Below are 25,705 nucleotides of genomic sequence, written 5' to 3'. Positions count from 1 at the left end.
TTGCAGTCCTGTTTATACCCTAACCACAAGAGAACATTACAGAGTAGTGATACAACACCACAACAAAAGAGCTCAACCCTTGGCTAGATTTGCTCACCTCTTCCCTCCCCAGTTCTGAGCATAAACACTCTTTACTCTGGTTTCTCTAGTCTTGCACATGTGTTGGGCTTTCGACCAAAAATTATGAGTCACACAAAAAAAGTAAGAGGCACAGAAATAAGCAGAACCAATCACTTAGGACTCAGACGTTGAAACTATCTGGCAGGGAATTTAAACTATAACTATGATATTAAAGGTTTTAGTGGAAAAGACAGATAATTGCTCAAATAAATGGGTAATTTCAGCAGAGAGATAAAAACCATGAGTAAGAAGCAAGGGGAAATATTAGAAAAATTTTTTAAATTACATGGTAATAGAGGTGAAAAATGTCTCTAATGGGCTCATCAGTAGAATCTACATGGCTGAGGAAAAATGAACAAACTCAAAGATAAGTCAACAAAAATTAATCAAAATGAAACTAAAGAGGAAAAGAGTAGAAAACCAGAACAAAACATAAAGGAGCTTTGTGATTAAACAATCTAACATTGGTGTACTTGCAGTCTCAGAAGGAGGAAGGAGAGAAAATGGTGCGATAATGTTTGAAGAGATATTGGTGGAAGTTTTTTTTTTTAAATAATGAAAATTATCAATACCCTAGAGCTAAAAATTTCCAAGAACACCAAGCAGAAATAATATTAATATTAATTAATTAATATTCCCCCAAACGTACCTGGACACATCTTACTCAAACTGATGGGACCCAAAGATAAAGAGAACATAGTGAAGGCTGCTTGACAGAGTCAAATTATATAAAGAAGAATAAATGTAAGAATTCCAGCAGACATCCTATCAGAAACCATCAAGTCACTAGATAATAATGTGAAATATATGCACTAAAAAATTGAGAAATAAAAATTTTCAATGAAACAAATGAAAGCCAACATGACTATCATGCTACTATTACCATTACCACTACCAACAACAAAATGGAAGCCATCGCCTGAGGTACTGCATTACAGAAGATGGTAAAGGAAGCTCTTCAGACAGAAGGAATTTAATACTAGACAGAAAGTAAAAAACAAAAACAAAAACAAAAAACCCCACAAAACACTGCTAGATATGATAAAAAGCAAAGCAAATATAAAATGTGTGTATTTATTAGCAATTTCTCTAAAAGACAATTGCCATTTAAAGAAAAATTATAGCAACTTGTTTATCCCATATGTATAAGTAAAATTTGTACCAATAGTGCAAAGAAGAGGATGAAATGGGAATATTCTAGTACCACACACAAAGTGACACAATATCTGATGGCAGACTAAAGTTGCATGCTACCATCCTAAGCACAACAGATTGTTATTTTTAAATAATTTGTATTTTTAAAGTGGCATAAATAGCAATAAGCAAATAGTAGAGATAAAATTAAATAATAGAAAAAATACTCACTGCAGAAAAGAAAGGTAGCAAGAGGCAAGTGTGATAACAAAGGGACATACTTTTTAGCTATGGGTAGTTTTAATTTAAACATTTAAAATTATAGTAACTGATGTATACTAATCAATGGCCTAGTCATAAAAGTTAAAGACACTGTTTGGATAGAAAAAGCAAGACCCAATTACATAAAGTATAAACACAAAGATAGAGGTAATATAAGAAAATAGGATAATCAGGAGATTAATGTGGCATAAATTCCAGTCTCTAAAATTTTCTACTTAAAAGTTTAATTTTCTTGGGGCACCTGGGTGGCTTAGTGGGTTAAACCTCTGCCTTCGGCTCAGGTCATGATCCCACAGTCCTAGGATCGAGCCCCACATCAGGCTCTCTGCTCAGTGAGGAGACTGCCTCCTCCTCTCTCTCTCTGCTTCTCTGCCTCCTTGTGATCTGTCAAATAAATAAATAAAATCTTAAAAAAAAGTTTAATTTTCTTAAAGCAATAATGCAAATATGAGATCACAAAAAACTTGCACTTTTGAAATCTTCTTTCATAGATGTTTAAGAAAATATATAGATACAGATATGTTTTTCAAATATATTCTGTATATATTTCCTGTAAATTTTTCAGTATTTGACCTGAATCTCAGGTGTGGGTGGCCATCTCTGAATAGTCTGGTCATAACTGTTGAGTGCATATGCTCTTTTGCAAAAACAACTCACTCACTCTCTACATAAAATGGATGATTTTACTCCGTGACTATATTAGCCTTTGTCCGCAGCTCATTGGAGCTAGTGTGCATAACTAACAGGGGAATCAGTACAGGGAGTACATACCACCAGATGAAATCTATCTCAAGGGAGTCTGTACATTGACAAGAATATGGGCTCATAGCTATAACTTGTAAACTGATGTAGACTCTAGAGCTTTAGTCAGAAATGATAAATCATGTACAGATGGAGAAAGGGAAGCAGTCTGTGTATAGCAAGGAAAGAATAAATATAATGCCCAGAAAGAAAAAGAAGTGAGTTCTCATAAAACTGAAGAATACATAAAGACAACTTTGTTAGGTTTGTGATGACTTTTTAGCTCTTGCTCTAATAGCCAATGAAAACCACTTGTTCTTCTGTCCCACTGTTTCCATGCAGTATTTTTGTACTCTTTACATAAATCTTTCTCCCTTTTTGCTTAATTTTTTTTGCAATTTCATTTCATGAAATTGAATTACTCTAATTTTTAATCAGTAATGTTGTTAACAATTAAGATATTGCCAACCACCATTTCAGATATAGAATCCATTCCTACTGCATTACAACCATCAATAGAAAACACACCTATTACTTTGTAATGATATACTCAGAAATTTATTGTGTGTTTATTGCTATGCAACTATTAGGTGCCATTTTCTTACATCTATCTTTGTTTCTTTTCATTATGTTTAATTAGCCAGCATATTGTACATCATAAACTTTTGATGTAGTGTTCAGTGATTCATTAGTTGCATATAACATCCAGTGCTCAACCTAACACATGCTTTTCTTAATACCCACCATCTGGTTATCCCGTTTCACCACCACCTCCCTTCTGTAACCCTCTTTGAAAGCATACAGTACAGTGATGGTATTATGAATAATGTGGTATCAAAATAATGGTTCCCAAAAGATGTCCCTGTGTGAACTCCTGAACCCATGAAGATGTTAATTTAGATGACAAAAGAGATTTTGCAGATGTGATTAAATTAGGATCTTGGGATGGGAGGATATGCTGGATAATTTGAGAGAGCTCATTATGATCATGATGATCCTTATAAGTTAAAGAAGGGAGGCAGGAAGATCAGAATCAAAGAGAGATTTGAAGATGCTGCTCTATTGGTTTGAAGATGAAAGAAAAGCCATGAGCTAAGGAGTGAGGGCTGCCTCTCGAAGCTGCCGAAGTCAGGAGACTTAATTCTCCCCTGGTGCTTCCAGAAAAAACAAGGCTTTATCAACCCCTTGAGTTTTGTATGGTGAAATCCATTTTTGATTTGTGATCTCCAGAACTGTAATATAATAAATCTGTTATATTGGAGCCTCCAAGTTTATGGCAATTTGTTACAATAGCAAAAGGAAACTAATACAGATGATGAAAAGTTATTAGCAAATGAATATGATTTCTAGGAATGGTAGAGTTGTAGTTTGTTATATGTATGTTTCATGCTTTGGGCTTTCTGTAGTTTTGATTCAAGTTATCTTATTGATGTCTTATTCATCAAACCTATATTTTGTATCACAATTACTGTATTGTAGGTTTTAGACTGGATGCTCATTGCCTTTTGGTTATTAAACTAGCCAATTTTTAACGAGAGGGATTTAGGCTGAGCAAATTAAGTCAATCAGAGAAAGATAATTATCATATGATCTCTCTGATATAAGGAATTTGAGAAGCAGGGTGAGGTGTATGGGGGGTAGGGAAGGAAAAAATGAAATAAGATGGGATCGGGAGGGAGACAAACCATGAGACTCTTAATCTCACAAAACAAACTGAGGGTTTCTGGAGGGTGTGGGCGTAGGGAGGAGGGTGGTTGGATTATGGACATTGGGAAGGGTATATGATATGGTGAGTGCTGTAAAATGTGTAAGCCTGATGATTCACAAACCTGTACCCCGGGGCAATTAATATATTGTATGTTAATAAAAATAATTAATTTTAAAAACTAGCCATTTTTTAAAAGTTTTTATTTATTTATTTGAGAGACAGAGAGAGAACAAGCAGTGGGGAGGGGCAGAAGGAGAGAGAGAAAGAAGGAGACTCCCTATTGAGCAGGAAGCCCAATGTGGGGCTCGATCTCTGGACCCAGAGATCATGACTTGAGCCGAAGGCAGATGCTTAACCTACTGAGCCACCCAGATGCCCCAAACTAGCCAATTTTTAGAAAAAAGAAATCTTTTTTTAAAAAATTTTTTATTTTTTATAAACATATATTTTTATCCCCAGGGGTACAGGTCTGTGAATCACCAGGTTTACACACTTCACAGCACTCACCAAAGCACATACCCTCCCCAGTGTCCATAATCCCACCCCCTTCTCCCAAACCCCTCCCCCCAGCAAAAAAAAGGGACTATACTTTTTCAAGTTGTGACCCACATTATCAGATACATAAAGCCCTTTTAGACCTACTAAACCAATGTGTGCTGTGTTTGTGCATGTTAACCCACAGCCTTTCTAGTATTAGATAGTTGCATTAAAAATAGTTTTTAGAAGGTGGCACCTGAAAAAAAAAAAATCTTGTGGACTCTTCATTCATCTTCATTTCTTTCCCATAATTTTCATTTATTCAATAAGAATATTGAGGTACAGGAGAATCTGATAAATTTCTTGGGAATAACCAGTTGACATTGGTTGAAAAATGGCAGAGCTTTGATGTAAACTCAAGTCTTTCTGATATCAGTGCTGAATTATTTTACCATACTATCTACCTGTTGGCTCAATTTATTCATTTTGTTTTACCAAATAGTTTGTTCGTGGATGCATTTTGCCTGTGGTTGGAACCCTATGTAAAACCTGTCAGCATAAAAGCTATGGAAGGAAAGTCACCAAGAGGATAAGCAGGAGGGAAACCACCTTCCTGTCAGGACACATTGTTGCCTCTTAAAGGAGATAAAATTTGAAAAAAAATGCAGGGCCAGGGAGAGAAATTTACCCTCTGTGACCCTAAAGTGCTCCATAATAAGTATAAACTAAAAAGAAAAGAGAGAGAGAGAAAGAGAGCAGAAGATATGAGAATAACATAATTTTTCTAACTTTGAGAAAAATAGCAACCTCCCAAGGTATTGATGGATCAGGTAATACACTCTAAACAAATAGTTCATTTTTAAATGTTTTAGACATCTAAATTCATAATCCAAATTTTATTTAAAATCTTCTGCTTCTTGCCTATTGACCATGAAAATCTATTCCTCCAAATTTCACAAAACTGATTTAGATAGAATAACATCCAAAATTCCAATCAGGTTTTATGACCTTTATTAATTTAATCAACATTTATCAGTTATTCAACTGAATCTACATTAAAAAGTATACATTTTATTTGTTATATTTATCCACTAATTATTAATTAAGCAAATTAATGGCAACATATTAATTCAAACTTTAAAATATAGACAATGACAGAATTATGCAAACATCCAAGGACTAATTTTTGAGAATACTGTTCTTTGAGAAATTATCATTGTAGATTTTTATTTTATACAATTTCCAGAAGCATTTAATTAAAAGAGTACAGGATAATTTCCAAAATCTCTAGAAACAGTTTATTTGCAACTGTTGACTTCATTAAAGTTTTCCATAAAGTTAAAGATAGTGTTCCTAGAAAAATAGTAAAGATATGTAAGAGTTTTAGGTAAAATTTTAATTTTGATCCCCAATGGTGAAACTATCTAAAAACAAAACTCAGTATAATTAGTATAAAATTAGCATGTTTTCATATAAATTCTTTAATAAAACTATATTTTGCTCTTTAAAATTATGTCTTTTAAATTTTGCCTTCATATCCAAACTTGTGCAGAAGTAACTAAAGAAAATAATGGATACAGCAGTGATTGAGGCAATGAAAACCTGTAAAAAATGAGGTGTCATTTTTCTTGTATCAGATTCTTGAAAATTAGAAAGTTTGTTAATATTCATTTTTGGTGTCTTGAAGAAATATGAAATTTAATAAATCATTTGTGCTGTTTTGTTTTTATTCTTGTTTTGACAAGAATGTAATCCATAGCACACTGTTTAATTGCCACTTGGCAACACCTGATCCATGAATTCACTCCTAGTAATATAATCTGTCACTATCCCAACAAATTATACTAATTAAAGTACACAGTGAATTTCACTTTTACAGTACCTAAAACCAAAAAGAGTATCAGTCCACTCAATGGAAAGTTATATATTATTTAGAGACTAATGTGGGTCAATATTTGCTGACTGGCTAATATCACAAATACATATAGCTACTGAAAAATTTATAGCACAGAGCAGTGCCATACATATAATCTCATTTATGCAAACAGCACAGTTTTTAATCCAATTATTTGTTTATTTTATACCTATTTACTACCTCATGTAAATGTTTTTTGGTAGGAATAGCCTAAAATTTAAACAATTAGAATCAGGCAAGGAATTAAGATATGGAAGTTAAAAGATGATGGCAAGAGGATAAATTTTACATGCATTTAATAACTCTGCAGTGTTTTAATTTTTAATAACAGGCATATATTGAACACATAAAATAAGTATAAGTGAAATTATAGTAAAAAATGAAATATTAAGAAATGGAGAAAAGGTGTTTAGTAATGTTATGAATTTTCAGTAAGACAGAGGTATCAGAATGGATTGATAACTTGATGAGCAAAAAAAGAAATACACAGAAGTCATGAGCCTGGAGCTACTGACCTTTTTATTCTATTGATTCTCTGATAGGAAGAGCATGTTTGTTTCCCATTGCTTTATTTTATGTGCAACTATTTCCATTAATATCCCTGGACTCTTGGCTAATCTCTGAGCTCTTGGCTCCCTATGGAGGTCCCTGATTGGTGGCAGACCAGTGCTTGGAGCTTACATGTCAAAAATCTCAAGTCTCAAGAATCACTCATTTATCTGTTGTTCTATACCAGCAATGATGCAGCGCAACCATATGAGTCATTATTCTGCAGACTAAACTCTCCCTGCATGGCTTTTCCTAAGTCTGGTTGTGGAAAATAAATATTTTTTTAATGCCAAAATATGGAGATTTGAAGACTTAAAAATATCAGGGCACAATAGCTAAAATATAAAGAAATGCAGTCCAGTTTCCAGTGTCAAGCAAAAGCTGAAATTTTCTGACCTCAAAAACGTAGCCGAATGTTACACTAAAAAGTTGGTTCAGGGACGCCTGGGTGGCTCAGTTGGTTAAGCAGCTGCCTTCGGCTCAGGTTATGATCCCAGCGTCCTGGGATCGAGTCCTACATTGGGCTCCTTGCTCGGCAGGGAGCCTGCTTCTCCCTCTGCCTCTGCCTGCCTCTTTGTCTGCCTGTGCTCGCTCGCTCTCTCTCCCTCTGTCTCTGGCAAATAAATAAATAAAATCTTTAAAAAAAAAAAGTTAGTTCAGTGTATGTTTACTGACTATACATTAAACATGTTCAACTGTAGAACTATTTTTATTAATGGTATCCTATTTTTTCTATACTTGAATTAATTAAAAATATCTGCTAAGGCTTAAAGCACTGTTTCTGAATTCTGAGTATCAATGAATGCATGCAATTAGTAAAGGAAGATAGGAAACAAGGTAGCTAATTCAACTATATTCCAACTTGTCTTTTTTTTTTTTATTGTAGCCCATAGAGTCAATTCAGAACTCCATAACAAATCCAAAGTTAATTGTAGTAAAACAGAAACTTTTAAAAAATCTAGAAATCTGTTGTGCACAATCTTTAAAATATGATTAATTTTAACCATCCATTCTGTGCCTCCCTCTACCTACTAGGCCAGTAGAGTTTGTTCATATCATCTGTGCCGGGGCGCCTGTGTGGCTCAGTGATCCCATATCATCTGAGCCTACATTGTACTTTCTATATCTGACAATGTGGCAAAGATGACTAGCAATCAATACATTTTGTGATTCTGCTAACAGTGGGGCTCAGGCAAGAATTAACTTTCCTAAGTCCCTCCTATGCAGCATCTAGTTGGGCTGTATTGCCATTCATACCAAAGTTATGTGAAATACAGATAAGTTTGTCACTTCTAGTCTAGGCTTTTCAAAGGGGGGCCTCTTAAGCTAATTTCATAGAATTACTTTATAAGGAGGATATAGTGAAGCTGTGAAGGAGGATGGAGACAGAGATGGAAAGATCCTAGGTCTCTGAATTACCATGGAAGAAAGCCTCCTATCAATCGAGTTCACATCCTACATCATCATTATGTGAGCCAGAAATAGAATCCTTTGAGTTTTCCAATTACAATTTGAAGATTTGTTCATTAAAACAGTGAGTGTTACCCTAAGTAATACACATACAAGTTTTACATTTAAAATAAAATGCATTTATTTTTATTTTGCCTCATATCTTTTTCTGATTTCTGCTTTAGGGAGTATAAATGGAACATACAGACACACACACACACACACACACACACACACACACACATAATTTTTTTTCCTCAGTAAAATAAGGATAAATGGTATTTTGGAAATTGAATGACAAAGTAGTTCTCAAATTTACCATTATGGAATTTCTTCTATGTTTTCCACTATCGGTAAACCTAGGGTTTTGAAATTTTGAACAAATATACCTTCTTCAAAACCAGAATTGGAGGAGGGGATCAAGTTTTTTTCTTTATGTCTACAATCATAAATGATGAGGATGAGGGAAGTTCATAAAACACAACTTATTTCATGGTTCTGTTAGTCATGGCAAGTGTCATATTTGTTTAGTATCTTTCTCTTTTAAAAACAAAAATAAGATAAAATAGCAAAATTTATCCAAGGAAGAAATAGAGATTTCCATTGTCTCCTTGTCAAATTAGTATGTGATGATATTGATCTGCTTTGTGTAAGAGTCCCAGAGAAGAAGACATGCTAAATAAGGGAGGGCCTGTAATACATGCTCATTAAATGAAGCCAATCATAAACCCACAAGGATTAATGTTAAAACTTTGAAACAGATATCTTAGGAAGTCAACATTTTCTTCTTTATATAATCTATTGTAATGATTTATGATTCTAATGGTATTTCATTTCAATATGTATGAAAACAACACAACATAAAGAATTCACACACACAAAAAGTTCTCTGTTTCTCTTACCTGTATACTTATGCACTTTGTGGAGAAGATTTAGGGCAAATAGGATTGTGTTCTGAAAGCCACTAAAATCACTGATGAAGGGGACTTTATCTCCACTAATAAGCATGCATCTTGGCAGCTCCTTCTGGAATTCATATGTTCTAATTAAGGTTGTAGGAAAGCATGGTGGAGCTAAATAATCACAAATAAAGCCCAGCTTCTTGCAAAATCAGCTTCTTGTTTAGAATAATATTTTAACCTAATAGACAAGTGGGGAAAAGTATGAATTTTGAATTAGTCTACTCAGAATTTTGCGAACTCAATTTTCAAAATAGATAATTTGTTCAAAATGACATTATTCTACTTTTTAGAGTATAGATCATAGAAATTTGGTGTTGATTTTACCACCTAGATCTTAAAATTTGAAGAGATGTTATTAGGATTTTAAATTTGGAATTACCATCTCAAAACAAAAGTGTTTTTAATCATATTTTTCCCTTTTCATAAAGCATCTAGATTACTTAAATAAACTCTGAAATGCGACCAAGTCTCATTATTTTAAAATGTAAAGATGGGGCACCTGGGTGGCTCAATCCTTTGAGCATTCCACTCTTGATTTAAGCTCAGGTCATGATCTCAGCATCATGGGACACTCAGCAAGCAGTCTGCTTGGAATTCTCCTTTTCCCTCTCTCTCTGTCCCTCACACTCTCTCTAAAGTAAGTAAATAAACAAAATACAATGATAAAAGTCAATGAAAATTGGAAAACTTTCTGCTGAAATTGGTATCTCTTAAAGAACATATAACATATAATCTTCATTTCAGGCAACCACTAAAAATGAAGTAACAGAATTTTTCTTGCTTTTTAGGTAGTTTGTTATTTTTTTTTCTGGTCATGTATACTAGAAAGCCAACTTTTCTTTCTTTTTTTTCAGGTATACAATGTAATGCTACTAGAACTCATACAGCAATTCAGTAATGTGGCAGGATACAAAATCAATGACAGAAATCAGTTGCTTTATTATACACTAACAATGAAAACACAGAAAGGGAAATTAGAGAATCAATTTCATTTACGATAGCACCAAGAACCATAAGATACCTAGGAATAAACCTAACCAAAGAGGTAAAATATCTGTACTCAAGGAACTACAAGACACTCATGAAAGAAATCAAAGAAGACAGAAAAAGATGGAAGACAATTCCATGCTCATGGATCAGAAGAATAAACATTGTTAAAATGTCTATACTGTCTAGAGCAATCTCTACTTTTAATGTCATTCCAATCAAAATTCCACCCATGTTTTTCAAAGAGCTGGAGCAAAGAATCCTAAAACTTGTATGGAATCAGAAGAGACCCATAATCACTTAGGAAATGTTGAAAAAGAAAAATAAAACTGGAGGCATCACGTTACCTGATTTCAAGCTTTACTTCAAAGCTGTGACCACCAAGATGGCATGGTACTGGCATAAAACCAGACACATAGACCAGTGGAACAGAGTAGAGAGCCCAGATATGGACCCTCAACTCTATGGTCAAATAATCTTCAACAAAGCAGGAAAAAATATACAGTGGAAAAAAGAAAGCCTCTTCAATAAATGGTGCTGGGAAAACTGGACAGCTATATGTAGAAGAATGAAACTCGACCATTCTCTTACACCATACACAAAGATAAACTTGAAATGGATAAAAGACCTCAACGTGAGACAGGAATCTATCAGAATCCTAGAGGAGAACATAAGCAGTAACCTCTTTAACATCAGCCACAGCAAATTCTTTCAAGATGTGTCTCCAAAGACAAAGGAAACAAAAGTGAAAATGAACTTTTGGGACTTCATCAAGATCAAAACCTTCTGCACAGCAAAGGAAACAGTCAACAAAGAGGCAACCCACGGAATGGAAGAAGATATTTGCAAATGACAGTACAGACAAAAATAAAACTGGAGGCATCAGGTTACCTGATTTCAAGCTTTACTACAAAGCTGTGATCACCAAGACAGCATGGTACTGGCATAAAAACAGACACATAGGGGGAGAGGGAGAGAGAGAATTTTTTTTTTTTTCCGAGAGAGAATCTTATGCAAGTTCCTCACCGTGCTTGGAGCCCAATGTGGGTCTTGATCTCACTAGGCTGAGATCATAACCTGAGTTCAAATCAAGATCGACACTTAACCAACTGAGCCACCCATACACAACTGTATGCATGTGTGTATATATATAGATAGATATACATATACAAACACATAATTATTCTCTACAGATATATATCTATATCTATATAATCTGTAGCTATCTATCTATCTATCTATATATATACATAATATAGATACATAATCTGCATCACCTGTTCTAGCAATCTTCTGACCATGTAAACAACTTACTATTTTGAACCATGCTTGTTCCTTTTGAACCATTTTACATGCTGTTTCTTGTTCATTTTGCCCTATGTCCTTCAAGTCTTATTATGGAAGTTATATGGTTTGTTACATTCCCCCTGGAATTACTCTAAGTAATACATACATCAGGGTCTAGGTATTATGAATTCAGAAAGTAATTGGAACATATCCCCTAGTTACTATCTGTGAAAAAATCATACCTGTATATACATGGTTCATATAGAGCTATGGGAGTATAGAGGATGAAATAACCAACTGTCCTTGATTATAGAAAAATTGGTTGGCTGTCCACGCTCTTATCAAATTGCAGCCAACTCTCAAGTTTAAGAAGGAGAAAACATGAATACATAAGGATATTAAGTTAAGGGCCACACAATTTTAATAATAGCACAACTAGACATTGTATAGATTGTGGGAGAGCCAACAGGACATAAAAAACAGATGAAGACATAAGATTTTCAGTTCTTTCCAATATTTTCCTCAGAGTGGAATTGTTGAGTCATAAATAACACTCAGTTAATGTTTTGAGGAATTATTTAACTAGTTTCCAAAGTGGTTGCAATATTTTCCATACCTACAAGCAATTCTAAATACTCTACCCCCTCTCACACTTGTTACTATTTATCTTTTAGATTTCAGCTAATCTAGTGTTTGTAAAGTGGTATCTTACGGTTTTGAATTTTATTTACCTAGTGCCTAATGATTTTTAGCATCTCTATATGTACTTACTGGAGAAATACCTCCTCAAATCAGTTTTCCATTTTTGAAAATTGGGTTATTTGTCTTTTAAAATTGAACTACAAAATATTTAAAATATATTTCAGATGTAAAACTCCTACAGATATGTGATTTGCAAATATTTTTTTGCATTCTGTATATTGTCTTTCATTTTCTTGATGGTATCATTCATAGCACCAAATCATTAAGCTTTTAAGAAATGTATTTTATCTATTTTTATCTTTTGTCCCATGTGCTTTTAGTGTCTCATCTTAGAAGAAAATGACTAACCCAAAGACCAAAAGCTTTAGACTGAAATCTATAGGCTTAGCTCTTACATTTAGGTCTATAATGCATTTTGAGTCAATTCTGCTTTTATAGGAGATAAACTTCTCTCATTGTATGTGAATTGCCAGTTCCCCCAGCACCATTTGTTGAAAAAATTATTCTTTACCCATCAAGTTGTCTTACACTATTGTTGAAAACAGCTTTTGTTTCGGGACCCCAATTCTATTCTATTGATCCATATATCTATTATCATGTATCAACACTCTGTCTTGATTACTGTACCTTTGTAGTAAGAGATTAACAGAGGTTGCATTGAATCTGTGAGTAAGTTTAGTTGCCATTTAAACAATATTAAGTCTTCCAATCCGTGAACACAAGAAGATTTTCCTTTAAATAGTTCTTTCACATCTTTCAAAAATACCTTACATTTTTCAGTGTATCCAAGTTCTATAGTTGTTTTGCTAACTTGATTTCTATATATTTTATTTTTCCTGATAATGTTGTAAATGCATTTGTTTTCTTAGTTTCATTTTAGGATTTTTTTAATGCTATTACATAGAAATATAATTAATTTTTGGATGTTGACCTTATATCCAGATAGGTTGAAGACCTCATATATTAATTATAATATTTCTAGTGGATTTCTTAGAGAAAAAGTATTATTTCTTCTCTTTCTATCTAAATTACTTTCATTTCTTTTTACTGCCTAATTTTCCTGGTTCAAACCTTCAGTGACATCTTGAATAGATGTAAGAACGGGCAACCTTGTCTTGTTTCTCACTTTAAGGAGAAAGCATTTAGTCTTTCACAATATGAAGTTAACTGTAGGTTTTTCTAGAGGCCCTTTAACAAGCTGAGAAACTTTTCTTCTATTCCTAGTCATTTTTTAATGTTTTTTTTTCATAAAAGAGTGTTGTCAAATGCTTTTTCTACATCTATTGTGATGATTTTGTGATTTGCATCCCTTATTCTATTAATATGGTGTATTATTTGGTTATCAGATACTAAACCAAATTAGTATTCTTAGAATAAATCCTATATGGCCATGGTTTATTCTTTTTATATGTGGCTGGATTCTGTTTACTAGCATTACATTGAGGATTTTTGTGTCTACTATATTCATAAGAAATGTTGGCATGTAATATCTTTCATTTTGCTATCCAAGTAATTTTGACAATTTCTTTCAGTTCTTATGTTTTATGTCTTTGTCCTCTTTTTCCTCATTACTGCCTTTTTTTGTGCTAACTGGGTATTTTCCAGTATAAATGTTTTTCCCCATGCTTTTTTTTCTATCATCTTTCTCTAATCTTTTATCTACCTTTTAATTTCTTAACTCTTCCTCTTTGCTGGTGAGATTACAATTACTGTCTATCTTAAAACAATGTAGTTCATATTAATAGTAACATATTCTAACCATTTACATAAATTTTGAAGCAATAGCGTTCCATTTCCACTCTCCTGCACGTCTGCGAAGCTCTCTTTATTTTTCTTCATCCTTTTTTCTTTTTGTTCCTCACACTGGGTAATTTCAATTTACCTATATTCAAGTTTATGGATTTTTTCTCCTGCCAGCTTTAGCCTACTTTTGAATTCCTCAAGTGAATTTTTCATTTTTGCTATTATAATATTCAGCTGCATAATTTCTATTTTTTCTATAAATTCTACCTCTTTATTCATAATTTCTACTTAGTAAAACATTGTTGTCAATTCACACTTTCCTTAAATTCTTTAGAAACAGTTTCTTTTATATTTTTTTACACAAGCTCATAAGAAGTGATTCAAAAATTTTGTCCATCATCTGAACTCAGAGGAACAATTCCTAATGACTGATTATCTCTGTGTAAGTGTGTGTATGTGGTGGGGAATGGTGCATGTATGCACTATTTTCCCCATGCTTTGTACATCTATCTCTCTTTCCTTTTTTTGAACACTGAATAGTTCAGACACTATAAAGTAGAAACTCTAAAAGTCAGATTCCCACCCTTACCAGGGTTTGCTGTTTTTGGTTTTCTTGTCATTATTTGTTTATTCACTTGCCTAGAAAAATTCTGTCATTCACTTTGTGTTCTCTGTAGTGAGCCATCACAGAAATCCCTGCTCAGAACCTTAATTGTCCACTTATGATTAGGTTAAAGATTTTCTTAAATTCCCTTAACTCAAGTCTTCCACCCTTTGCTGAGGAGCTCTGTGTATGTGTTGGGGTACACCTTCAGTGCTAAGGCCTTTTACAACTCTGCCCAAGCCTTTACTTCCTATTTGTCCAGGCCCTCAAGGTAGTCGGAGGTGAGACATTGGGGTCCTCTCAGCTCTTGCCTGGGTATGCCCTCAGTTTTGCTCATGTTTGTGAGTCCTAGAAAAAGACAAATTCTCTGTAGACATAGTAACAAGAAGCCACAAAACCATATTTAGACTTCCTTGAATCTATCAACAAAAACTTGCTTCAGTGACCAGTGTTGGCAAGCATCTAATATGTGAGATGCCCTCATATCTGAAAGTCAGCCAATCAGGAATGGACTCCTTACATAAATATATCTCTAATGTCAATTGCCAACTGTCTCACCCGAGTAGCCCTCTTATACTGATGACTCAACCCACTTAAATGGCTAAAAAATCTACCAATCTCTGAACTCTGCATCTCCTAATAACCCATCTAAAGATGAGAAGAGTGCTCTGCTCAGTGATTCTGTGCATGACAATATAACTTTCCCTTCCTAGAATTGTAATAAATACTGTTTTGTTGTTTTATTTCAGACACAGAAAGCTGATCTCATCCGTTGAGAGTTGCTATGAAAAATGCTATTTCCCAGAGGAATTTAGTTTTGCGTGTCTTTGGGGAAGTATACAAAAAATAATATTTTATAAACTACTTTCTATACAATGCCCTGATCTCAATTCCAATTTTGATGTTGACAACTCCTGTTTATTCCACTGGCTGATAATCTCCCCTCTCCTTGGCAGTGATCAGAATCAAGCTGTTGAGTCATGGCAAAAAGATACTATGAAGACTACAATCCTAATTCACCCCACAGACATGCCAAGAGGATAAGCTCTTCTGCTGACCAATATAAAAATCAGCCTTTGAAGCACTATTAAGAAATAAAATATCTGAAGCAATGTAAGTTTCCTGATTCTGTGATTTGTTTAACCTCATGGGATTTGCAGTCAATGGGAAAGGTAACAGTACTTGGTCAACAAGAAGTCCTCATACATGAGTGCCTATATTTGTTGTGTACTTTCAACAACTCACCCATTCTTTAGTTTCTTTTACAGCATGTCTCACTCTGTGTGGCAGATACCATCCCCAATACAGTGTCATTCACTTCCATACCAAGTCATGCTGTCTTATTCAATCTCATTTGCTATAAAATGGGGACATTTTAGCCATCTGGTATAGTAACCAAGATTCTTCTTGGATACTCCTCTACAAATACATGCTAACTAAGCTATTTTTTTTTTTTTAATCAAAGTGAGGCAGAGATCCTATATTTGTTTGCCATCACATCCTTTTTGTTTACAGACATCAGTTTGTGCTAAAACAACCTTAAAAAAACCCTTGTACTTCTGAATTCATTTTGTTTTATTGCTGTTTTGTGGTACAGGCATACTTTTCTTCATATATTCCTGTGCTGCTTGTAACATGGTTTTGAACTTTATCAAATAAAACATTTTCCCATCACTTTTCTCTTTATCATAATATGTCCTCATGTTTGACATATTGGTGAATAGGTAAACTGAAAAAGCCTTTGATGAAAAAGATAGTGTAAGATGGAAAGATTGTTACCATATTAAAATAACATTCTTTTCCTTTCTTATCTTTGTTTTTCTTTCTTTTCTTTTCTTTTTCTTTCTTTTCTTTTATTTCCTTTTTTAGAGAGATAGAGTGTCAGCAGGCAGGGCGAGGCTGAGGGAGACAGAGAGAGAATCTCAAGCAGGCTCCATGCTCAGTGTGGGGCCCAACATGAGGCTCAATCTCATGACCCTGAGATCATGACTTGACCAGAAATCAAGAGTCAGATGCTTAACCAACTGAGCCCCCCGGGTGCTCCCAAACAAAATAACTTCAGATCCACTCTTACCTATTTTGAAAATTTTTATGAGCAACCTCTAAAGACGAGACATGTGAGCCCATAAGTACTCCAACAGGTCATCAAAGCTACTAGAATGTGACTTTATGTGCTGCCAAAGACAAAAAATGTTACTGATATTTAGGCAATTATAACAATCTGTCTTCTTGAAAATCAATTCTATTTACAAATATAATTTTTCAACATTCTAAGTAAGGGGAAACATTTTTTTTCCTAAAAGTTCAGGTATGAAAGATTTAATGCTGAACACTCCCTAAAGACATTAATATAAGCATTTTAATTACTATTGATACTGAATCTATACAAAAGGAATAAACCATGTGTTTTTAGAAATGTTCAAGATTTCACACTGCTCAGAACCACATCTTTAGTATTTTACGTATTTGTTTTTCTCTTGACATGCAAGGAACTTCCCACCAAGTGTCAAGTGTAAGAGTGTTTTATTTAATCATATGCAATTTAATGAACAAAACTAAAGGGAACTGAAGAGAACTAAAGGGAAACCCATTTTTAGTCATGTACTCTTTCACTCATGGCTCATTACTTTAGACATCAATATTTGATTCTGACTGTTAAATGCTAATTCAGTCAACTCATATGTGATTTTTTTTTATCAAGACAGTTGAAATAAGCTGATCAAATTCACTAAACCTATTACACAATTGTATTTCTAGACCAGTTATTGTTCAGTTGACCTGAAATTATCATGAGCTAGGACACTTCATGCACTGTTAAGTCATAATTTCTCTGGGCTCGGGTGTGTATATAATTTATTTGGTATGAAAATAGTAGATAGCATGACCTTGATACAGTATTGGTAATGAGGATGTTAATGAGGTATGATGTCATGCAGCAATTCACTCATACTAATACTGTTGTAACTACAATAATTTCATATTAGCAGCTTTTTTCATTAAGAACAATTGTTTAATGTATTTTTTAAAAAGCTACATTAAGTGCTATTCAAAAATTATCTGGCTACCCTTGAAGGGTATAATTAAAACATGAGGGTCACCTGGGAGGCTCAGGCAGTTAAGTGTCTGCCTTTGGCTCAGGTTATGATTTCAGGGTCATGGGATCAAGCCCTGCTTCAGGCTCTCTGCTCTATGGAGACCCTGCTTCTCCCTCTCTCTCTCTCTGGTGCTCTTCCTACTTGTGCTCTCTCTCTATCTCTCTGTCAAAATAAATAAATAAGATCTTAAAAAAAACACTAAAAAAAAAAAAAACCCTAGTAAAATTCATTCCACTTTTTCATTGCTTCTGGAAATGATGAATGGCAGTTAGAAACATTGCAACAAAAATCTATCTAATCCTTTGTTGGTGGCAGAAAGGTGACCTTGTCTGATCATATCCCCATTATGCCAGAATCAACTGCAGCCAGGAAGGGCATTGCAGAGAGATAATAATTAAGGTCTGTATAAAAAAAGTTATTAATATTGTTAACACACAAAAGAGTCTTTTTCAAAGTAGAGGAATTTATCATAAAAGTAAGCCTAAAGATCTAGAAATGTTATAAAACTTAAGTGGCAATTTTGGGAACTTTGGAAATTTTATCAGAAATTTCCCCTAGTGTTTTATGCAATTTGAATATGCTTCTCCTAAAAACCATATTTTCATAAAGCAAAACTGATATATCTTGTAGATTTATTATTTTAAATCACAGATAATAATTGTACTGGAATTTAAAAATATTAATTAAATTCTAAGGCATAGTAAGTGAAAAATTTAGAAATGAGTAACAGAATTAACTAACTAGAGTTTAAATAAAAACTTGAAACAAAAAAATTAGTAGCAGAATTCTATACTTCTCTAAGTTTTTATTTTAAATCTGAAAATCTGATGTAGCTTTATAATATTCTAATATTTAATCTAGATATTTCTCTTGTTAGCAGGTTTTATCTGATAACATAACAAACTCTTATTTCTGTCTTAGGTATTTAAATCAAGTTTTCAGGCTACTGATTTTCCCAAATTGATATTTTTATAATTGGATAAACTTATTGGTAAATTTAAAAAATACTTAACTCAAGACTCATCTTCAAAACACCCAGATTTGGGACAAACAGATAATTTTTGCAATGATTCTGGTTTTGGTTTTTGTTTCTTTAATTGGGATCCTAGGTTAAATTGATTTTTTGTGGAAAGATCATCAATCTGAGGTTTGACTGTCACATTGAACTCACCAGCCTACCAACTGTCCACAGAGATACACAGATGAGCGCCAGACTTATGGCCACAGTCTGTACTTTGGGTAGGATCAGCTAATCCGCCTAAAAGAGAGGAAACCTAGAGTTGAGTTTACTAGGCACCTTTCTAAGCTGTAGATACAATATGTAACTAGACATAATATTTTTACAGGAATAAAGAATTGTATCAGCCTTCCCATCACTGTCTTTCCTTCGCTTGATGACTTTCTGCTTTCCATCTGCCATTCACATTTTTTCCTTTAAAAAAATTTTTTTTAACATTTTATTTATTTATTTGACAGACAGAGATCACAAGTAGGCAGAGAGGCAGGCAGAGAGAGAGGAAGGGAAGCAGGCTCCCCGCTGAGCAGAGAGCCCGATGCGGGGTTTGATCCCAGGACCCTGGGATCTTGACCTGAGCCCAAGGCAGAGGCTTTAACCCACTGAGCCACCCAGGTGCCTTTATATTTTTTCCTTTTCCTTGACATCTGTACAATGCTCATTTCTCTCTCATGGGCCCTATTTTTTTTAGCATCTGCATCTGTGTCTTATATTTACTAACCACTCTTTATCTTCAATATTAGGGAGTGACTATTCATGTATAATAAGCAAAATTCAGGCTCTATTTGCTTAAAATCAAATCCTTTTTCATTGCTTACCTACCTACTTGTTGACTCTGAATAAATAACTTCTGCAAGCCTCAGTTTTCCCATGTACTTACTGAGAGACTAGCAATAATAACTTCAGAGAGGTTTGGGGTTATTAAATGAAGGGCACAAAAAATGCTCAGCTCAGAGAATATGTGCTTCCATAAATATTAGCCATTATTGTATTTTTATCTCTTTTCTCTTTGTCATTCTCTCTCATCTCCTACTTTCAAAACATCCCATTCTGTTTCATTCACGCTTGAGTTTTTTGTACCTTCTGCATACACTCCCTGCGACTCCCTTCAACTATCTCTGACTTTAAGACCGTCTCTTTCCCTGTTTCCACCATTTTCATACTGGCTTATTCTCTTTACTCCTGCTAACCTTCTGTTATCTCTGGCTTCACGCTCACATTGTTTTTGCTCTTCACTTGCCACTCCAGCTTCTCTTTTGCCCAGCTATTGGGTACCTCCCCTTCTTTTCTCCCAGCGCTCTTTTCCTGCAACGTTCATTTATTCTTCTTTCTTGTTCCTCCCCTGTGTTCACTAGATCATTTCTTTTCACCGGTTCTGTTTCCCATGAATCTGTTTTGTTTCCCTTTTACTTTTCATTCTGGTTTCTCGTTTGGCTCTTCTTGACCTGCTTATCCTTCAGTGGGGGAGAGGGAAAACCTGGGTAATTTCTGTTAATGCATGAAAATTTCTCAAAATTGTTATTCCTCTTCTGAACTGGAATAATATCCAAATATGTGAAACCTCTCCTGGTTCTTAGGTTTCATCTCATCTGGGAGTTTTGAAATCTGTTTCTAAGACTCTCTGTCCTTTTTAAAACACTCCGTCTTTGAGGATGTTTACCCATGATGCAAATCTAAGGATTTCCTTAAGTCGTTAACTTCTCTGTCTTCTCCTCTACAGTCCTCCTTAATTAGAGACTCCACATCGTCTCCAACTGCACATGCCTGGGACTGTGAGCCCTTGACCTTGACAGTCAAGGAAGATTGCACCCTCAATTTCCTGTTCAGAGTTTCACTACTGTTCTTGACATCTTCAGCACTTTCCCCTTCTTTACAGGTAAGCTGGGCCTGCTTACTGCTGTTTTATCTTCTGAGGAACTTTTTTTCTTTGTCTTCCCATGGCAAAAAAATACATCATTCTCAATAAACTTGACTAAAACTGCTTTCTGTCATCCCCATTTTTCCAGAGCAAAATTAATGTTATATTTGTTACTATTCAAATCTATTTTTTGCTGTAAATTTACTGTATTTTTTCAATTATATTACTTCTGCAGCATACATTATGTATAATCCCGTCCTCCCAACATTTCCCTCTCTTTTTGTCTTTTTCTTACATATACCACGCTAACTCCAAACTCTGTCCTTTAGTTCATTCTATTTCTTTCTTCATGGATTTTTTTTTTTTAAGCTCTTCAACGTTCTTTTTTCCAAGTTTACTTCAAATCTTACTCTATTCCCAGATTACCCTAACTCACAACATTCACTTTATTCTAGTACCTAATGCTTCAGCTCTTTGTCTTATGGCTAAATCATTTCTAACTCTCCTTTTTTTACTTTTTCTTTTTTTAATTTAAATTCCATGAGCCAACATATAATGCATCATTAGTTTATGACACAATGTTCAACAATTAATTAGTTGCATATAACACCCAGTGCTTATCACATCAGGTGCCCTCGTTAATGCCTTCTTAACCATGCTGTGAGTGCTTTGACGGCAAGCAATGATATCTACTACCAATTTCTTGCATGCTTGTCATAGTCTTCCCTTTTTTCGTCTATTTTTCTCTTTGGTGTCACTGCCTTATCCTGCTGCAGACTCCCAGTATTCTCTTCTCAATTCAAACATTATTCTAATTAAAATTTTGGCTAACCAATAAAAATGAAAAATACTGACATATGCAACTAGACAGATGAATCTCAAAATAATTGTGACAACTGAAATAAAACAGACTAAAAAAAGAGCACTCAACTGTTTATATGGAAATTCTAGATAATGCTGTCTAAACTGCAGTGATAAAAAGCAGATCAATGGTTACCAATGACTTGAGGAGTGAGGGGCATGAGAAGTTAGAGAAGTGGGGAGGGCTGAGAGAGACCAGACTAGGGAAGTTCTTGAAGGTGAGAATACAAAGGGGAAAAGAAAATTTTTAGAATGACTTACATGTCCACTATCTGTGCTGATAGGTCCAAGGCTATGGATATATATCAAACTTCCCCCAAAATGCATTTTTAAATGTGCCATTTAAAGTATGTTTATTATATATAAATAAAACTATACTATACTATTGTATATTTTTAAAACCTCTGCTAAGCAACCTAGAGGTACTTAAAGTGTTTAAGTACTTTGTAAGCATTAGATGCTTATTACTAAACTAAATCATATGCTTAAGAGCCCAATTAAAACTGTCCAGTCTGACTTTAAAGACATCTCTTTAATGGACCCTCATCGTTCTTCTTAAATTTACTACCCACTACTCTTTCATGTTCCAGTTCTCCTGCCAATCTGGTAGTCTTCTGGTTCAACCTGCTATCATTGCCATCTTTGTAATTTGTATTCCAGCACTTTTTTCTAACAATGTCTCCATCAAGCTCTTGGGCCCTACTTTCTTCCCATGATATTCTCAGCCCATAGTTGTCACTCTCCTTCCTGAGCTACTCTTGTATTTACAGTCCTTATCTCATCTTTGAGACTTAACATACTGTTGGTGAAATACTTTTATGGGCTCATTTCATAACCTGTATTGCTGTTTTAGTTTTCTCCAGTCATATTACAGAGTTCAGCTCAATTAAATACTAAGTGAAATTAGCCACTTAAGAAACAGCAGAAGGGAGCTGGGGGAAATTGGAAGGGGAGATGAACCATGAGAGACTATGGACTCTGAAAAACAATCTGAGGGTTTTGAGGGGGCGGGGGGTGGGAGGTTGGGGGAACCAGGTGGTGGGTATTGGAGAGGGCACAGATTGCATGGAGCACTGGGTGTGGTGAAAAAATAATGAATACTGTTATGCTGAAAATAAATAAAAAATAAATTTAAAAAAAGAGAAACAACAGAATCTCATATATTATATTCTAAAATGAAAATGAAATTTTGAAAGTACCGTATCCAATATTCTACTTCACTATTCACTCATTACTGAACCCAGGGCTGAAAACTTTCCTAGGAATAGATGGGTGCACCCTTTGGGGGAATTGGTTATTGTTTCCAGTGGACTTTATGTTTAAATGGAAATTATATTGATGTCCGGAGATTCCTTCACAAGCTTGGTTTTAACGCTAGCTTAGAATGTCATCACAGACCAGACCTACGGTCTCTTCCTACCTTAACTGTTTTGTTCCTGTAAGTACTGTTCAGTGCTTAGAACTTGGCAGGTAAGAGGTATTCCATAAATACTTGCTAGAAATTAAGCATGAGATTATGCAAATGCTGGAAAAGTTATAGGAAAGTGAGAGAAAAAAATCAATTTTCAAAAACATGATGCTAAATGTGCATGTACTACTTCCTAATCAAGTCACACTTAACGGGTCATTGTGATGAAAAACAGACTTTCTTACCTGTATGATATTGCCATCCATGATGTACAGGCAGTCCCCATAAAATATTTTGTTCATTTTCTGGTGACAATTTTGCAAAATACTTGGCTGTCTTGTTTAGGAGGATTTTATATGACCCCAGTCTATTGGGGTAATACCAGAAGTTAATGATGTACTTTTCATTTTCTGTCTTGTAGTCACTGAACTGACCAGGACTTTCTTTCCACAGAGGGGAATACACATAAAAGATATTAGATGCTTCTGTTAAAGAAGCAAAAATACAACCAGCTATTACACAGATCCAGGAAAGATTGAAAACCATGGTATTTAGCCTGGAGATTGACATTATGGCAAGATCTTTATTGGGAAATAAAGGAGGAAGCTATATTGTTTTTCTGCACCTTGATTCATCAACACTTAGAATTCCCTTCCATGGCAGTAAGAAGGTGGAGGTAGGGTGCCTGGGTGGCTCAGTGGGTTAAGCCTCTGCCTTTGGCTCAGGTCATGATTCCCAGGGTCCTGGGATCAAGCCCTGCATCGGGCTCTCTGCTCAGCAGGGAGCCTGCTTCCCTCTCTCTCTCTCTGCCTGCCTCTCTGCCTACTTGTGATCTCTGTCTGTCAAATAAATAAATAAAACTTTTAAAAAATTTTAAAAAAAGAAGGTGGAGGTAAACAAATACCTTACCAAACAGATTAGGATACCTCCCTTGTTAATTATCTCCCAAGTAAAAATTGTTGATTATAATCAGTCTCTAGAATTTTTAGTAATTTTTAGCAGAAAAATTTTTTAAAGAGGATTTGAAAATTTTTTTAAAGTGGATTTTTAAAGTGGATTCTTCCAAGTGTCTCAGGCAGCAACAGTGGTGCAGAAGCCCAGGGCAGTAGATACAAAATAAAAGTAGATACTGCAGTTAAGCTGCACACTGCATGTGTGAAGCAGGTCAGAGCTTGGTGTGGAACTATCCTAGCAGCAATAGCTACAGTCAGCAGAGAGGCTAAGAGAATTCAGGAGTGATGCACAGACATCAGTTCAGAACTGCTGTACTATAACCTGATCATAAGCCATCATTGGGAATATGGAGGCTATGGACTCATGCAGACCCAGCCCTTCTCTATATGCAGGTGCTGTGTTTTTACTACAATCACAGTGAGTTGCCAGGGAATTCTTTATCAAATAAATAATCCCAAGCCTCAGACTTCATTCAGTGGATATTTATTGAGCAATGTCCTTTCTCCTGGTGCTCCATAACCACTGGTCGGCCATGGTGAACTGAGTAGGAGAGATGCTTGTCTTTGAGAAGTTGAACAAAGGATTACTGTTAAGAAAATTAATCTTTAGTGAATGTAAGGAATTTGAATATGTAATAGAAGAATTTTATGCTTGTCTTTGAGAAGTTGAACAAAGGATTACTGTTAAGAAAATTAATCTTTAGTGAATGTAAGGAATTTGAATATGTAATAGAAGAATTTTACTTTCTTTTAACTCAGCGGCTGCCCTTCCTTTCAATGTAAAGGTGGGGCTTCTCTTTCTCCCTGTTGCATCCATTATTAGCATAGAGAAGGACAGGCTGATACACCAGTCAGTTCCAGATCTTATCATCTCTATGTCAGTTCCAAGTCTTGTAATCTTAACATTGCTTTCCTGTGGTGCAACCTCACTGCACACTGAGGTGAACACCTGGTCCTTGTTGCAACACCCTGTGGAAATTAGGGCATGAGGAGCTGGCACTAAGATGTTCTATGAGTTATGAATATCTGTTTTCTGATCCAGAGGCACCTTGTTTCCTGTCAAAAATTGTATGTACATGAAATAACAAAATACACAAATATACATATGAAATAATTCTTGGCTATAAGGAAGAGATTCTGTAAGGGACATAGAGCTGATGGGCACATGGACATATTAACCAAACCACATGGTCAGCTGGGCAATATCTGAAACTCTACTTTTTTCCCCCTTAATGGAAGAAAGTGGTTGAAGGTGGTTAAAACAAGTAGCCTAAGTGAGAGTTTTGGTTTTCTTTCCAAGTGGGGCAAGAACACGTTTATAGATACTGAAATTAGTGTTGATTTTATGCAGAAAGAAAACATTGGAAGTTTATTGTCTGTCTCCTCCTCAGGCTGGAGAACAGACAAGGGAGTCCCTAGAGTGGGTATAGGGATTTGTATGGGCTAAAGTCGTAAGTCTATGGAGGCATTTTTTGTTTTTGTTTTTGTTGGTTTTGGGTTATACTTTCTTTCCAGATAGGGAAACAGATTAAGTAGTTGAAAAAGCTAAATGGAGAGCTTTAAGCGGGCTGAAAACCATAAGTATGATACTTTGCTCCACCTTGAAGGGAAATATGACATCTTGCTGGTTTGGAGACCCATTCCCTCCATTCCACTAATCCTCTGCTTCCTCTGCACTGACCTCAGCTGCCCCAAGAATTGGAGCTGGAGACAAAGTCTCCTTGTCCCTCACAGAACCTAAGAACCTATGTATACTGAAAAACACCAAAGGCAGGGAGGGACTGAACTCTTTATAGCCCTTTTGGATACTGGGGCCCAAATCACCATCTTGCTCTGTCCCATGTGAAAAAGTGAT

At 35.0% G+C, this 25,705-nt stretch overlaps 1 pseudogene across 1 annotated transcript in view; it reads right to left on the bottom strand.

Annotated features, from left to right (window-relative positions):
- The window catches only part of LOC309865137 (protein LEG1 homolog), a 28,787-nt pseudogene extending 5,344 nt beyond the window's left edge, over nucleotides 1-23,443 (bottom strand). The window contains exons 1-5 of the transcript in view: nucleotides 23,143-23,443; nucleotides 18,927-19,013; nucleotides 17,971-18,156; nucleotides 16,735-16,834; nucleotides 9,278-9,515 (exon numbers count right to left, since the gene is read on the bottom strand). The product of the transcript in view is annotated as a protein LEG1 homolog (transcript). The remainder of the gene's footprint in view (nucleotides 1-9,277; nucleotides 9,516-16,734; nucleotides 16,835-17,970; nucleotides 18,157-18,926; nucleotides 19,014-23,142) is intronic.
- Nucleotides 23,444-25,705: the final 2,262 nt, after the last annotated feature.

The sequence above is a fragment of the Mustela nivalis genome, assembly GCF_964662115.1.
Source record: "Mustela nivalis genome assembly, chromosome: 5".
In the NCBI taxonomy this organism is placed as follows: domain Eukaryota; kingdom Metazoa; phylum Chordata; class Mammalia; order Carnivora; family Mustelidae; genus Mustela; species Mustela nivalis.
The sequence above is the reverse complement of the archived record's forward strand: the minus strand, read 5'-3'. Positions and strand labels throughout refer to the sequence as shown.